Below are 17,442 nucleotides of genomic sequence, written 5' to 3'. Positions count from 1 at the left end.
CTACGTGTTCTGCCAATGAATCATAGTCTTTGGTTTGCTCTACCCACAATTTTATCTATGTGATCATTCCAATTTAGGTTATTTGTAATTGTAATCCCTAAGTATTTAGCTGAATTTACAGCCTCCAGATTTGTGTGACTTATCACGTAATCGAAATTTAGCTGATTTCTTTTAGTACCCATGTGAATAACTTCACACTTTTCTTTATTCAGGGTCAATTGCCACTTTCCGCACCATACAGATATCTTATCTAAATCATTTTGCAAGTTCTTTTGATCATCTGATGACTTTAAAAGACGGCAAATGACAGCATCATCTGCAAACAATCTAAGATGGCTACTCAGATTGTCTCCTATGTCGTTAATATAAATCAGGAACAATAGAGGGCCTATAACGCTTCCTTGGGGAATGCTGGATATTACTTCTGTTTTACTCAATGACTTTCCATCTATTACTATGAACTGTGACCTTTCTGACAGGATATCATGAATCTAGTCCCGCAACTGAGGCGATACTCCGCAGGCACGCAGTTTGGTTAGAAGACGCTTGTGAGGAACGGCGTCGAAAGCCTTCTGGAAATCTAAAAATATGGAATCAATTTGACATCCCCTGCCGATAGCACTTATTACTTCATGAGTATAAAGAGCTAGTTGTGTTTCACAAGAATGATATTTTCTGAATCCGTGCTGACTATGTGCCAATAAATCATTTTATTCTAGGTACTTAATAATGTTCAAATACAGTATATGTTTCAAAACCCTACTGCAAATCGACATTAGTGATATAGGCCAGTAATTTAGCGGATTACTCCTACTTCCCTCTTTGGGTATTGGTGTGACTTGAGCACTTTCCAGTCTTCAGGTACGGATCTTTCTGTAAGCGACTGGTTGTATATAATTGCTAAATATGGAGCCATTTTATCAGCATACTCTGAGAGGAACCTGACTGGTATACAATCTGGACCATGGGCCTTGCCTTTATTAAGTGATTTAAGCTGCTTTGTTACACCGAGGATATCTACTTCTATGTTTCTCATCTTGGCAGTTGTTCTTGATTGGAATTCAGGAATATTTACTTCATCTTCTTTGGTGAAGGAGTTTCGGAAAACCGTGTTTAATAACTCTGGTTTAGTAACACTGTCATCAGTGACTTCACCGTTTTTATCACGCAGTGAAGGTATTGATTGCGTCTTGCCACTGGTGTGCTTTATGTATGACCAGAATCTCTTTGGGTTTTCTGCCAGATTTCGAGACAGAATTTCCTTGTGGAAATTATTAAAAGCATCTCGCATTGCAGTACACGCTATATTTCAAACTTCTGTAAAATTTGCCAATCATGGAAATTTTGCATTTTTTTAAATTTGGCATGCTTTTTTCGTTGTTTTTGCAACAACAATCTGACCTGTTTTGTATACCATGGGGGATCAGTACCATCACTTATTAATTTATGTGCTATATATCTCTCAATTGCTGTCGATACTATCTCTGAAAACATCCCACAACTTTTCTATACTTATATGATCAGATCGGAAGTAGTGAAGACTGTCTCTTAAAAAGGCGTTAAGAGCATTTTTATCAGCTTTTTTAAATAGATATACTTTGTGTTTCTTTTTGATGGTTGTAGGTGTTATGGTATTCAGCCTAGCAACAACTGCCTTGTGGTCGCCCTAATCCCTGTATTCGTCACAATACTCACTATTTGTCCAGGATTATTTATTGCTTTCATAACAATTTACACTTCGAGTGGGTTCATGAACTAATTGTTCAAAATAATTTTCTGAGCGACCATTCAGTACAATTTTGGATGATGTTTTATGCCTGCCGCTGGCTTTAAACGTATAATTTTTCCAGCATATCGAGAGTAGATTAAAGTCACCACCGACTATAATTGTATGAGTTGGGCACTTATTTGAAATGAGACTCAAGTTTTCTTTGAAATGTTCAACAACTATATCTTCTGAGTCTGGGGGTCAGTAAAACAATCCAATTAATAGTTTAGTCCAATTGTCAGGTATAACCTCTACCCATACTATTTCACACGAACTATCTACTTCAATTTCGCTACAAGGCAAGATACCTCTGATAGCAATAAATACTCCACCACCAACTGTATTTAATCTATCCCTTCTGAACACTGTTAGATCGTCTGAGAAAATTTCAGCTGAACTTATTTCCGTCTTTGGCCAGCTCTCTGTACCTATAACTATTTTAACTTCAGTGCTTTCTATTAGGACTTGGAGGTATGGTTCTTTCCTAACACAGCTACGACAATTTACAACTACAATACCAATCGTTTCTACACCTACCTTACTGTGTTTTACCTGCCCACTTCTATGGTTCCCAGAGACCTTCTAACCTAAAAAACCACCCAGTCCCTTCCACACAGCCCCCACTACCCATGTAGACACCTCCTGTATATAGTGGACTCCTGACCTGTTAAGTGGAACCCAGAAACCCACCACCTGATGGCGCAAGTCAAGGAATCTGCAGCCTACACAGTCACAGAACAGCCTGAGCCTCTGATTCAGACCCTCCATTCGGCTCTGCACCAAAGGACCACAGCTGGTTCTATTGATGATGGTGCAGATGGTGAGCTCCGCTTTAATCTCGGAAGAAAGACTGGCGGTCTTTACCATTTCCGCTAGCCGCCCAAAACCAGATAGAATCTCTCTGATCCAAAGCGACACACATCATTGGTACCGACATGAGCCACCAATTGCAGTTGGCTGCACCCTATACATAATGAAACTAAAGATAGGCTTGATAAAAGTCACAAAACTTCAGGCTTTAAAAGGATCTTCTTGGAATATAAACTACATTTTTTTCTAGGGCACTGGCAAATCAAACATATGATGAAGTATGACAATGTTGATCTAAGTTCCCTGAATTCTGTACATTGTTTAAATTAGTTTTTGAGGAGATGTTCCTAAAAGTAAGCACTTCAACAGCAGCAGGTAAGGAAAATCGATCGATAATTGCAGGTATCGGAAATTCCTCCCAAAAACTAAAATTTCTCCATTCTTTACAAAAGTTCTATATACTTATCCACAGTTCCTAGATTACTGTCACAGATATAAAAAATATACAGAGGAGTATTGTTTTCTGGAGAAAAAAAACATTCAATGACAAAATAATATACTTGTATAACGCAGAAAATAAAAACAGAGTAATATGGGATGTCACAGAACAAGAGACTGGAAAAGACAGACAGAAGTACAATTACACATGAATACAGATGGGAGTAGAATAACTGAAAATCCTTTGGAATTGGCAAATTTTGTAAATGATTATTTATTCGGTATTGTAAAGAAGTTTCTATCAAATCTTCTTAGAATGCATGTACACCTCCAATGACTTACACAGCAAACAAAATGATGTTTCTCACAACAGAGCTTAAAGTCAGGAAAACAAGACAGAAATTAAAAAATAAGGAGCCAGGAGGCACAGGTGAGGTCCAGTCTCTATTCTGAAGGTGTGCATAGACAGCATATAAGCTCCATAACAAACATAATAAATTAGTCCTTTACTTCAAGTACAAGAAACACACATGAAATGTGCCCTTAGTTAAAGAAAGGTGTGGCGAGCACTAAAAACAACAAGTTATTTCCACTACTGTCTGCATTCTCAAAATTAAATGAATGTATCATGAAAGCTAGACTAATGCATTACATTAATAATTACAACTTTTTTAATGAAGCACAATTCGGCTTCCAAAGTGGAAAAAGAACAGTATTGACCATTAAAGAATTCACAAAAGTGATACTTGAAGATCTTTACAAGGATGATTGTGTCACAGACATATTCATAGACTTCTCCAAGGCTTTTGACACTGTTCATAAAATACGGCTTTACAAGCTAGAAGTACTAAGCGTAAGAGAAACAGCAAACTTATGTGCAAAACAGGGTGCTTAGCGTTAGGGTAGAGATAGTTCAGATTGTCTGCTCATGATAGGTTTTTAGTATAACAATTATTAGAAAAGATACATATAAACAAATATGTCTCTAAGGGCAGTGTATTGGATCCTGTTCTGTTCTTAGTACATAAGGTGTCCATAATTAAAGTTTGAGTTTAAAAACATCGTAGAAAGAGAACCACTGCTCAGAATGACATCAAATTTTAACAGCATATTATCAGATTTGAACAGCATATTACTGACGCAGAGCGAAATGTCATGCACCAAAAACAAAATTTGAGAAAAATTTTATGACTAGATGGTATTGTAAGCACCCGAATATGCAAACCGACTGATGCACGTCACATGACTGTTGCTCAGTTTGCATCCGAGACACCCAACATGGCTGTCTCCACGAAGGGTCACACACTGCTGATAAGGCTCTTTACAAGAACGGTGACTGCATGCCAGAAGCACTGCAGAAGTTCCAGACACTCGAGATTATGAAAAAAGGCATTTGTCGAATGTCTGCTAAGGGTCAGGAGAAAATCGTTACAAAATGCGAAAAGACAGGATGTTTTGAAGTGCAGTGTGAGTGTGGCAGAGGGAGGAAAGTAGCTGAACTGATGTCCATCAAAGTAGTGGCCACAGAATTGCAGGAGGAGTCAAGCAGCGGCATGCAAACATGCTGAGCATAGGGAACTGCCAGAGCACTGGCCATGCCTACAAGCATGGCGCATAAAATCCTACAAAATATCCTGCATTGCTGTTCACACAAAATCACCCATGTTCAGGAGTTGCTTCCTGCTGACCTACAAGCAAGATGAATACTTGATCTGGAACTCCTTGCTCACATGGAATTGGACAATGAATGGCAATGGAACATTCTGTGGATCAGATGAAGCCCATTTCCATCTCCAACATGCAGAATTGCAGAAAATTGGCAATGGAAAATCCACATGCATATCAACCAGTACCACTTTATTCTGCAAAGGTGACTGTGTGGTGTGCGGTGATGGCATCGTTTACTGCAGGGTTGTATTTTTTTGAGGATATGAGTTCTGCGGGACCTGTTACCTGTACCATCTTTGATGCGCACCAATATTATTACATTTCTCCAACAGTGTGGAGGTGTGGCCGCGATCTTTTTTATGCAACCCTGTTCTCCTCCACACATCACACACCCAGTGCAAAGGCATTTAGGAAATTCTACTATTATCAACCATAATTTCCTTAGAATGTGGTCATCCACGTCACTTGATTTTAATCCATGTGACTTCTGGCTGTGGGGTTAACATGTCTTGCAGCAGTTTCACAACAATAGAAACCAATATCATTTTGCTTTTTATGTGATTTTTGGTCACAGGATATTGTTGTTGTAGTGGTCTCCAGTACGAAGACTGGCTTGATGCAGCTCTCCATGCTACTCTATCCCATGTGAGCCTCTTCATTTCTGAATAAGTACTTTCTGAATCTGCTTACTGCATCCATCTCTTGGTCTTCCTCTATGATTTTTACCCCCCACACTGCCCTCCAACACTAAACTGGTGATCCCTTGATGTCTCAGAATGTGTCCCATAAACCGATCAGCCTACATCTTATATCGTCTCTACTTTGGACATTGTCAATTATCTTGCATCCAAAATATCAAACTCATCTACAACTTTAAGTGTCTCATTTCCTAATCTAATTCCCTTAGCATCACCTGATTTCATTCAGCTACAGCCAATTATCTTTGCTGCAATTTTGTTGATGTTCATCTTATATCCTCCTTTCAAGACACTGTCCATTCTGTTCAACAACTCTTCCAAGTTCTTTGCTGTCTCTTGACAACTTGCAATCACCAAAGTTTTTATTTCTTCTACCTCAACTTTAATTTCTACTCCAAATTACTCCATCATTTCCTTTACTCCTTGTTCAAAGCATAGACTGAATAACATCAGGGATAAGCTATAATCCTGTCATGCTCTCTTTTCAATTACTGCTACTCATTCATGTCCTTCGAGTCTCATAACTCCCGTTTGGTTTCCATAGAAGACACATATAACCTTTTGTGCTCTGTATTCTTTTGAATTTCAAAGATAGTATTCCAGTCACCACTGTCAAAAGTTTTCTTAAGCCTACAAATGCTATAAACGTAGGTTTGTCTTTCCTTAATCTATCTTCTAAGATAAGTCGCAAGGTTAATATTGCCTCACATGTTCCTAAATTTCTCCAGTATCCAAAATTATCTTCCCCAAAGTTGACTTCTGACAGTTTTTCCATTCCTCTATAAAGAATTTGCGTTAGTATTTTGCAAGCATGACGTCTTAAACTGATAGTTCAGCAATTATCACACTTGTCAGCAACTTCTTTCTTTTGAATTGGAATTAATAGATTCTTCTTGAAATCTAGGGGTATTTTACCTTTCACACACATCCTTGCACACCAGATGGAAGAGTTTTGTCATGGCTGGCTCTCCAAAGGCTACTGGAATATCATCTATCCCATGGCATTCTTTTGACTTAGATCTTGCAGAGCTCTGTTAAATTCTTCTCGCAGTATCATATCTCCCCTCTCTTCTTCATCTACGTCCACTTCTCTTTCTAAAAAATTGCTTTCAAGTTCATCTCCCCTGTACAGATCCTCCATACACTCTTTCCACCTTTCAGCTTTCCCTTCTTTGCTTAGGACTGGTTTCACATCTAAGCTTTTAATACGCATACCGTTGCTTCTCTTTTACCCAAAGGCCTCTTTAATTTTTCTGTATGGGGTATGTTATTCCCCCCTAGTGAAATATGCTTCTAAATCTCTACATTTGTCCTCTAGCCATTCCTGCTTAGGGCATAATCCATATCACTTCAAGCAAGGGGGGTTACCTTCATAGTCTCAGATGTTACTGATTTTAGCATATGTTAAAATTCAGGAATAAGTAAGAAACATGGTTCCCCCCCCTCCAAAAAAATTCCTGCCCCGAGATACAGGGCTACAGAGATGACACTGTGAAGACTATTTCGAAGATGCGAATTTTGGAACAAATCTAGATATTTTGTTGGGATTTTTTTTATTTGAAAGATAATTGCTTTATGATTACAAAGAAATAATCCGTTCGGACTTATCCTCAAAGATTTTTTGCCATAGCGTTCTGAACTTTTTTTATAATTTATGGAAAAAAATTTTTTTTTGAAAAATGCAAATCAATAAAATTTTTATTTTTTTCCTGATGATTAGTACCACATAGTTCTACATTCCCTGAAAAGGAGAGCTTCCACTTTTAAGTTGGACAGGGTTTATTTTTAAAAATCTATTTTTTTTTAACTTTCAAGGTTAATGTATGTCTTCATTGAAGTTGTTTCTTACTAATTTCTTTGTTACAATGTTTATTAGTATTGTATTTATTGCAGTTATTTCTTATCACTTTCTTTGTTGCAGTTATTTCTTTTCACTTTCATTGTTACAGATATTTATTACACTTTGTTGTAGTTTCTTGTCAGTTTCTTTGTCGTGGTTGTTCACTTGCAGGTTTCCGTATAGTAGTCTTTCAATGCTAATTTGTTTACTGAAGAGGCTTCCAAGATATCTGAGACCATCCAGTGAGTTCTGTGTTTTTGTGAGGAAGTAGCCAGTTGACGCAGTTGCAGTGTGTTATGTGAAAAGGATTGTTTGCAATGTCTTCTGACTGGGGCCACAGGAGAGTGAAGTGTGCTGACTATTTGCATATCCATAAAAGAGTGACATATAAGACAAACAAAAAAATGGGCTTTGTTCAGGTTGGGAATAACAGGTCTCATCTGAAGACTCTGTTTCAAAGTGACAACTTTTTGTGTTCTAAACGTTTTGACAGAATAACAACAATGATAGTATCTGAACAAGGTGAAGCCTCCCATGGTGCAGTTGATGCAGATTTTACATCAACGGAGGAAGAATTAAATACCCTGAATCAGGCAACTACAGAGGTAGGTGTTAGTCCTGTTAAGAAACCGTAGTCAGTGAAGTAAAGTCAGAAGCTCTATGCATCAACCCAAAGCGCAGAGAATTACCGAAGCTATGATGAATACACTACAGCAAAACTGACCACACTCTTCAAAGTAGAAATTACATCTTCAGAAGAAAATGAACCAAAGCACTCTTGCATCTCTTGCCAGGATTTTATCACAAATATCAATTCAGCTGTTGAATATTGTGCATCCTACAGTGAAAAGGTGCAAGTTTTAACTATTATTCAACAGACATTTTCAAAGAAAACAATTGTGAACCACATTCCATCAGTATCAAAGTACATGGTAGGCAAATCAAGAAATGTGAGGTCTGTAAAAGGAGTCTTATCACGAGCAGATCCCTATTATGGTCACCCTGTATAAGCAGCTCAAGTTCAAATAGTGCAGTCATTTTATCTGGAAGATAAATGGGATTTCCAGAGTGCCAACAAGAAAGACACTATAACTGTAACAGTTGAAGGTCAAAAAGTTGTGAAAATGAAGAGGTATATGACTTGCAGTATTAAAGAAACTTTTGCAGTTTATAAGAGCAACTATATAACTTCACATATTGGAAGATCAAAATTTGATGCACTATGACCTAAGTGGGTAGTTTCACACCCACCTAGAGATGTCTATTTATGTGTGTACTGCATGAATTTTGAACTTTGTGCGGTAACTTTGAAGAACTTACTGGAGCACGTGACATATGACACCCTGGTTGGGTGTGTGGAATCATTAGTGGACTGCGACGTAAAGTGAGAGACTTGTTTGTTTCAAGAATGTGGTGACTGCCCTGGAAAGGGAGGACTGTCTTTACAGACACTTGGCCTGGTAGATGTAGCAGATAACTCTGTAGAAATTACACATGCAGCATGGGGGAAAAATAAACTAATTAAGACAACTGTTGACTTTGACAGTTTTGTTGATGAACTTGGTAAACAGTCAGTGTAAGCAGTAACACTCTAGCATCTGAAGAAATTGCAACAACAACACATTTCAGAAGTGAAAGGGTGTGTACAGGCTGAAGAACTATGTTTATTTCTTCACTGTGATTTTGCTGAGAACTGGTCTGTAATTCTCCCACAAGAAGTACAAGGTTATATCATTGGAGTAATTACTAGGTTACACTGTTTACAGGAGTGACGTATTTTCAAAACAAAACCACAAGTGTTATAGCTATAAGTGATGACACGCAACATGACTCAGCAGATACTTTGCTAGCAATGTGCAAAATTCTTCAACTGCACACAGGGGCAGAAAAGATCATCATTATTTGTGATGGTGCTCCTAGTCATTTTAAAACTCATTACTGGTTGTTTGAATTGAGTAAGTCGCTTGTGCCAACTGACTGGGTATACAGTGCTACTGGTCATGGGAAGGGGTCTTGTGTTGTAGGAGGCCTGCTGTAGCACCATGCTACAAAACAATTTTTCCAGACCACATACAGCTGCGATTCAGAATGCTGAGGATTTTACAAGAGTCGTGAAATCTAACACATCCACAGCCCTCATTCTTTTATCCAAAGATCAAATCGAAGAATTCTGTGAGCAGGAAAAAGAAGAATGGTCCAACCAAACTACTCCTGTGAAAGGAACAAAGAAGACAAATTATTGGACTCAAAAGTGATGGGCACTTTAAAGAGAAAGAAAGAAGAAATATCGTTTGTTCGGCCAACACCTCAGAAGTAGCAGGATAACATTGAGATTCACAACCTGAGAAGGTGGATGTTTATGGCATTTTATTGTATGACTGTGACTGGTGGATTGCAGAGATTATAGACACCAGTTCATGATTAAACAAAATTGTGGTGAACTTGATGTTATCACATGGACCAGCTGCTGGTTATAGGTTTTCAGCTTAAGGACAGCAACAACACCATCAGTGATGACTTCCTGTTCACAATGTTCTGAAGACTGTAAGTGCTCCAGTTCCTATTGGTTCAACAGGAAGGCATCACTCTATATCAAAGGAAGATACTGAAGCAGTGGAAGACATTTTTAGTTCACTGACTGGCCAATTTCAGTACAAAACAGAGTACACAGAAGTTGTATAAATTGAAACCTTTAAGTCTTTGGACCTTTCACATACATTTTTCAACCATTTAAAATGCTCAAAAAACGTCTCTCTTACTCATCTTTAAAAACTAAAATTATGTTAAATAAGGCTAGGTTTCGATTTTTATGAGCCGATTATGTGATAATGTGGCAATAAAACAGGTTATATGTATGCCAAAAATTTCAATTGTTTATAAAACCTGTTCAACCTGAAAGTGGAAGCTCTCCTTTTCAAGGAAAGTAAACTATATGGTACTAATCAACAGAAAAAAATAAAACATTTATGGATCAGCATTTAAAAAAAAAATTCCATAAATTATAAAAAAGTTCAGAACACTATAGTAAAAGAACTTTGACACATATCTACAAATGGAGGGTTTCTTTGTAATCATAAAGCAACTATCTTTCAAATTTAAAAAAAATAAAATAAAAAAATAAATAAAAAAAGAAAAAACAATATACCTGGAACTGTTTCAGGTGTACAGCATTTTAAATTTTTTCCAAAATTTGCATCTTCTACATGGTTTGCACAGTGTCATCTTTGGAGGGCTGTATCTCGGAGCACAAATTTTTTTTTGAGAAAACAAAAAAAATGTGTGTTCCTTACTTAGTCCTTCATTTTAACATATGCTAAATTCAATAACATCTGAGACTGTAAAGGTAAGATTTTTTTCCTAGCCTTACTGAACTGATATGGACTATGCCTACAGCAATCACTTTCTATGCAGTACAAGACATGGAGAAAAAGTTGTCTTTGCTTATGACAGCAACAGCATATTCATGCACAGAACAGAAGAACCCCTTTTAGAAAAGCCAAATGAAACCCTGAAGGATGTTTCATTTAATTTTTTTCCCCCCCAATCTAATGCTCACCTCACAATGATGTAGCAATTGTATGTAAATTGAAGGGGATCACTCATTCTTATAAAAGATATAGCAATTGTCACGGGTAGCTCAATATATAACTGCACAGGATACATAACTGTGCTCTATAACGATAGAACAGGTGGTTAGCCACACCCTTGTTGAAGGAACCATCCTGACGTTTTCCTGCAACGATTTAGGAAAACCGTGGAAAATCCAAACCAGAATGGCCGGGCAAAGTGAATTCCATCCTCCCAAATATGAGATCAGTGTCTTAACAGCTGCAACACCTCATTCAGCTGGTCACTATGTACTCTGCTAAAGCTTATAATACGAAACAGTTTTGCTCTTCATTGCCATACACACTAAGCATTTCCACTGATGACTTCTGGCCCTAAGGATGCAGATATGCCACTTGCACTAGCTCCAGTCTGTTCTGAAAACTGACTCCACATCTTTCTTTTGTTCACCTGAAAAACTAAGTCAGCATCCTTCTATGATAAGTGAGATGCTGAACACAGGAGAATGACATGCAGTTTAGATATTGATAAATGATGTTCTTGCAAAAGCAGTGAACCATGATAATGTATTGAAATGGGACAGGGTGATGTACTTGTCCCCCCCCCCCCCCCCCCCTTTCATTATTAATCACCACTCTGAGCCCTCGAAGTAGTCTCTGATTGTGTAGTACATACCACTTATTTATTCCAATAGAAAATGCTGTTTTGGGTTTTTATTTATTTCTCCTTGGTAAATGTAAGTCCAAAATGGCTCTTTTTTAATAGCTATGTATAGAACTATTAGCAATTTATTTAGTAATGTTTTCCTCGATATACACTTCAGATAATTTAGAGGAACTCACTCAGTATGGCTCTTTACAATAAACCCGACTACTTCTAGTTACTACTCCTGTGGCCCTTTTCAGCAGTTCGAAAATCATGTCCATGTTTCATGCCTTCAGCCCCAGAAAAGTATGCCACAGTTACGAATCGAGTGTATGTTGGAAGAGTATGTCACCACAAGGCATTGGTTGTTACATACCGATGACAAAAACTCTTAAGAACATATCCAGGGTTGCCACAAGTTTTCCCAAGTGAAATTCCCTGATATTTCACCGATTTCCGGACAAGTTTTAGCATTTTTCCTTAACAAATTTTGAGATCTCAAGGGTCAGTAAAGACATAAGTTGACAAAAAAATTTAAGGACTTCTGTATTTCTCCCCTGTGTGATCAAAAATCTTCAGCAGTAACATCAACATCTTCTGTAATGAAATGTTTTTAGATGGAGAAAGCAAGCCCAATGGTACATGTGTTCCATTAAGACCACTGTTGTTATTTTATTTCGACAAAACATAACACATTTTGTGACAAAAATACACATTTCCTTGGAGTCACAAGACAGATTTAAAATACCTTCACTGATTCCAGAAATAACCTCATAAAAAAGTAGGCATCTTGGGAAGAAGGCTTGTGTTACCAACACTGTATGTGACTGCCAATAAAATGTTAGTCCTATTATATTTGTTATTGTCAGTTATTACCCATTTTGTTATGTCTATTATTTTACAGGTGTTGTGTAATTTTTCTTTAGAGAAATATATGAATACGTAACGTACAAACTGCCAGGGACTGCCACAATTTTTTTTATCTTATTATCCATACTCTGTAATATATAAATTACTTTCAAAGTGCCAAAATGTACTAGAATAAATAAAATGTCTATAAAGTGCCACACTGTACAATGTACCTGTGGTGAGACAGTCACAATTCCTGAAATCCATTGCCTGTGGCCTCTGGCCTGCCGAGAAGCACTGCAGTATTGGGTCCTTAGATAAATTACGAAAATCTGCCACATTATGCCATACACAAACAGGCCCAGCCTGTGGGCAGATTAGTGAGACCAGATACAACAAGCAGGGCTTGCATATTAGTGGAAAATTATGGGCTTCAGTTCAGCAGGCCAGATCCATTAGTGATACCTGCAGAAATGGCCTGCGGTTTTGGTCCATCATGGAAGTCCGCTCGTGTGGTCAGCTGTTCATGTATCATGTTGATGAAATGAGACTGCAGTGATCAATCCTTGCAACAGATAGCACACACAAATACTCTGAGAATCAATACTAATGAAGATAGGTAGCAACTCACCATAAAGACTATCACTGAGCCCCAGGCAGACACACAGAAAAGACAATCACACTCTCACAATTAAACTTTCAGCCACAGCCATTGTCAGGAAACGAAATCACACACACGCATTCACACAATCACTCGGACACAACCGTGCACATGTGACCACCGTCTACGGCCCGTGTCAACAATCTCTGAGAATCAGGCCCAAACAAACTACACCCCACGCATCCCTGCCTGTTGTCGGCAGCTGCTAGACTAGTGGCAAGAAGTGGTGGCAGCACTGACTGCAGGCTAAGGGGAGTGGTAGGAAGGGGAGAAGCAGTAAAAATGAGAAAGTTGGGAAGTGGCGCTTGTACTAAGCTCCGCCCAACCAGTAACAATGCATGACATCTCAGTGAACAAACCACTTCATCTACTGAGACAAAAAGATTTTTCCAATGGTATTTTTTTCCAGATTTCCCTGATAAGTTTGAAATTCCCTGATTTCCAGAACTTATGGCAAGCCTGGTAGCATGCTGATGCATGCCAGTATCTTCAAGTGTTCATTCCCTGTTAACTGACAATCAGTATTCATCCCTAAAAAGTTTATTATGCAATCTATTGATTTATCATCTATGCATAATGTGACCAAATTGTTTCTACTCCTTATGCTGAAGTGCATGCTTCGTGTGTGATGCTAATTTATTATGTACTGCCCAGTTATAAACATCCTTGAGGATTTCATTTGCTTTAGCAAATAGAAGCTGTGGTGTTTTATCAGTTATTATGATGTCGCTGTTATAATCAACAAGAATTTTTTCTTCATGTCTTATACTATCTGGAAGAACACTGATACATACTAAACACGGAACTGGATCCGGTACACTATCCTAAGGGATACCTATGTATATATGTTTCTTGTCTAACAATTGTTTTAGAAAAAATTTAACATCAGCAAATGTGTAAACTATCTCTTGCACTTGCACCCTTTTTTCAAGGTAAGAATGATACAACCATTTGCTTCTCCTTTTACACCTACTGCTTCTAGCTTTTTATAGTATTTTGTAGCCAATATTGTCAAAAACCATGGACCAGTCTGCTTATATGCCTATAAAACAATCAACTCTGTCAAGAGCTCCCAGTACTACTTTTGTAAATTCTGTAATTTGATAATGTGCTTCTCCCACTTCAAAAACCAAATTACAAACTGTGATTAGTTAAAAACTGTAATTATTCATGTAAATCATTAAACTATCTTTCATGATAGATTCAATAACTTCTGAGGGCGCAGATAGCAGTAGAACTGACCTGTAGTTTTCAATACTTTACACCTCACCTTTCTTTAGTGCACAACTTTGTGCATGCTTTAGGTATTCTGGAAAAATACCTGAATTGAAGGACTCATTTATTCTGTTTGTTAATGGGGCATGTGTGCTGTATATGCACCCCTTCAGAACAGAGACTGGGACAATATCTATATCTGCTGGCTTCTAATCTTTTACAACTGGGCAGTACAGGCGTGTATGGTGTCTAAGCAACACTTCACCACATAGACTGGAACACGTATCTATACCTACTCATTTCTTATCTTTTACAATTAGGCCATAAGTAATAAATTAACAATGAACATAAAGAAAACAGTGTGCATGTCTGCATAAAAAGAGATCTAAGGATTCTGTAACAAACACAAAGTTTTTAGGAATGAATATTGATTATCAATTAACGTGGAATGAATACATAAATATACTGACAAAAGAATGTCATCGGCATGTTATGTTCTTATGGTTCTATTATCAGTGTGTAACAGCCAATCTCCTGTGGTGACATTCTATTCCTACATACACTCAGTTCTTAGCTAGGTATGATATTCTGAACACCATTTCTAAATTTCAGAAAAGGGCCATAAGAATAATACCTAAGAGGAAGTTAAGGCTCAGTGTAAAGAATTATTACAAAAATTGGCTATACTTACTGTACTGAGTGAGTAGGCCTACATTCAATAATCTGTTGTGCAAATTGGGCAGAACATCTGGTCTACTAAGTATCCACTATCCCTTACTAATATTATAAAAATAAAAGTATGTTTGCCCGTTACCTTTTCACAACCAACACTGAAGCAATTTTACATCACTGAACATATATCATGTTAAAAAAAATATTAAATCTGTAGCAAAATGGAAGCTATATACCATATAATGTGTTGGTACTTCAATAGTACAATGCATAGATGTGTGCTCCTGCCCATGGCCCTCCACACACACTGCTTGGCAGCAATGCAGCCATCTCGTGCATTGCATAAGTTGGGAGGAGGGGCAGTGCATATTACAAGCTATGGTTACAGGCAGACAGGTGAGGGTTGCTAATGTTACTCATCACCCGTCATGACAAGACAACTGATCTGTCAGACCATCTGCAGGTAACAGCTTGTAGTTCCATACATAATAATGAAACAAGAGCCAATTCAGACTTGCATTTACAAATGGAAAAACAAACATAAACCTCAAAACAGCATTTTCTATCAGAAAATAAAATTGTATAATACATTATCCAAGAAAATGAGAGAGATTACTAAAATATATCTGTTTAAAAAGACAGCTGAAACATTCTTCATAAGTAATGTGCACAGTTATGGATCATTTACAAGAGTCTGAACAGTGGTTAATAATGGAAGGGGATAACTATAGCACCCTGTCACATCACAATATATGGTCATAATGAAGTTCTTTTAAAAGAAAAAGATCTACAGTGTGTGCCTTTTAATTTTCCTGAGCTCAACATCACACTGGGTCGGGGGGGGGGGGGGGGGGGGGGTGCGGGGAGGAGGTTGCAGTGGGGGGTGGAGGTTGCAGGGGGGGGGGGCGGATGCGAAGCTCACACAGTTTTTATGGCAGACATACACGTGACTTGCAAAGGTCCAGAGTCAGTTTTCTAAACAGACAGGAGTTAGTGACAATGTTTCATAAGTATCTGGAGCAAACTGCACAATAGGGGCCAATCGAATGTGGCAGTGTGATTATTCAGTTACTAACTTCATACTCAGTAGGATGGAGTTTGTTCTATCTGGCCATCCTAATTAACGTTTTTCATCATTTTCCTAAATCATTTCAGGCTAATGCCAAGATGGATAATGTCGAGGACGACCACTGATAAATGTAATCTTACATATTCTATACATTTCTATATTTCGAGCTATTTATTTTCATCGTATTGTGAGGACAATTTCTATAGCAATGTGGGATGACCCCTGTAAACAAAGAAAAACAGCCAAACGAAATGATATGTCATTAAGGCACTGAAGGGATCCACATAAAAGGATACACAAGTATGTCGGATAAATAAACAATGATCACTGTCCAGTATTTAATAGATACCGTATGATATTTACTGTTAGATAATTTGTTGCAATTCTCAGTGAAATAATTATTACTAGAAAGCTGGCAAACGAATAATCACTGTTTTTTTTTTTTTTTTCAATATTCTGGATTGCTTGCTTCACACCAAACCATGCGATTACTAATCTACTTCTTTACATAGGCTTTTTTCGGGTTTGTTATGTATTCACAGACTGATGGCAAAACTAAAAATTGTAAATTTATTTCGCTATTATTTGTAAAGGTTTCATACCTGAACTTCAAGGTTTACTAGTAATTAAATTCAAACCTAATCAAGGACTCTACTCGCAGTTACGATATTAAAACAATCAGCTTTCACTATTTACGAGCAACCACGGTATAGCTACAAATACTTTCGTACATACTCAAGTCAGTCGTTGAGCTTTACTGTCAGCTACTGAAGTAAAATTATCATTTTCATATGTCGTCGTCACTGTGAATGATAAACAATGTTGTTCTAAAGGGTATATCCAATTACGAGGATAGTTCTACAAAATACGGTGTACAGAAATCTAAACGACAAACAACACAATCATAAAACATCGAACACTTATTATTTCACCTCAACAAACCAAAAGCAGCAATGACAAACACAAAATAACAATGTTTCGGAAACAGCAAACCGTTATTTTGGAACGAACAACTTTCCGGCATCGTATCAATGCTACATAGTAAGTAAACACGAATATTAAAATTTATACATTTTTATACCTTGTGAGATTTATTTACTACTAAATGTCCACATAGAAAAATGTGCGAGAAGCTAAAATATAATATGTTCAATATCTATTCCAAATTGGCGCTCATTTGAAAAGTAGTCGCAGGGTTGCCAACTGTCATACAATGAATATATTAAAACCTTCGACCATCTATGGTCGAAGATTAAAACATTATCGCAAAAATGGTTTAACTATAATTTATATGTTTCTTCTTCATTTTTTGTTTCGCCCTCTTTGGGGTACGCTGGATCAATGATTTCTTTGTGCTTTGTTCTTTTCTTAGGGCCCAGTATTTCTTCAATCTTTCTGATCTTCTTTTCCTCTCTTCTTCCGAGATGAAGGGTTTCGACTTTTGTGTAGATTTGTCTTGTAACCTTATGTCTTCATCTTTAGTAATTAATTTAGCTGTTCGATCGATAAGTGAATTTTCTGAAATCTTTAATTCTACAAGGT

General features: G+C 37.4%; 1 protein-coding gene across 1 annotated transcript in view; it reads right to left on the bottom strand.

Moving 5' to 3' along the window:
* LOC126455434 (protein SSXA1-like) overlaps positions 1-17,070 on the bottom strand; it is a 104,397-nt gene extending 87,327 nt beyond the window's left edge. Inside the window, exon 1 of the mRNA XM_050091184.1 lies at positions 16,982-17,070. The gene's annotated coding sequence lies outside the window, so the exon portion shown is untranslated. The remainder of the gene's footprint in view (positions 1-16,981) is intronic.
* Positions 17,071-17,442: the final 372 nt, after the last annotated feature.

This window comes from Schistocerca serialis, chromosome 2 (assembly GCF_023864345.2).
Source record: "Schistocerca serialis cubense isolate TAMUIC-IGC-003099 chromosome 2, iqSchSeri2.2, whole genome shotgun sequence".
Taxonomy (NCBI): Eukaryota; Metazoa; Arthropoda; class Insecta; order Orthoptera; family Acrididae; genus Schistocerca; species Schistocerca serialis.
The sequence above is the reverse complement of the archived record's forward strand: the minus strand, read 5'-3'. Positions and strand labels throughout refer to the sequence as shown.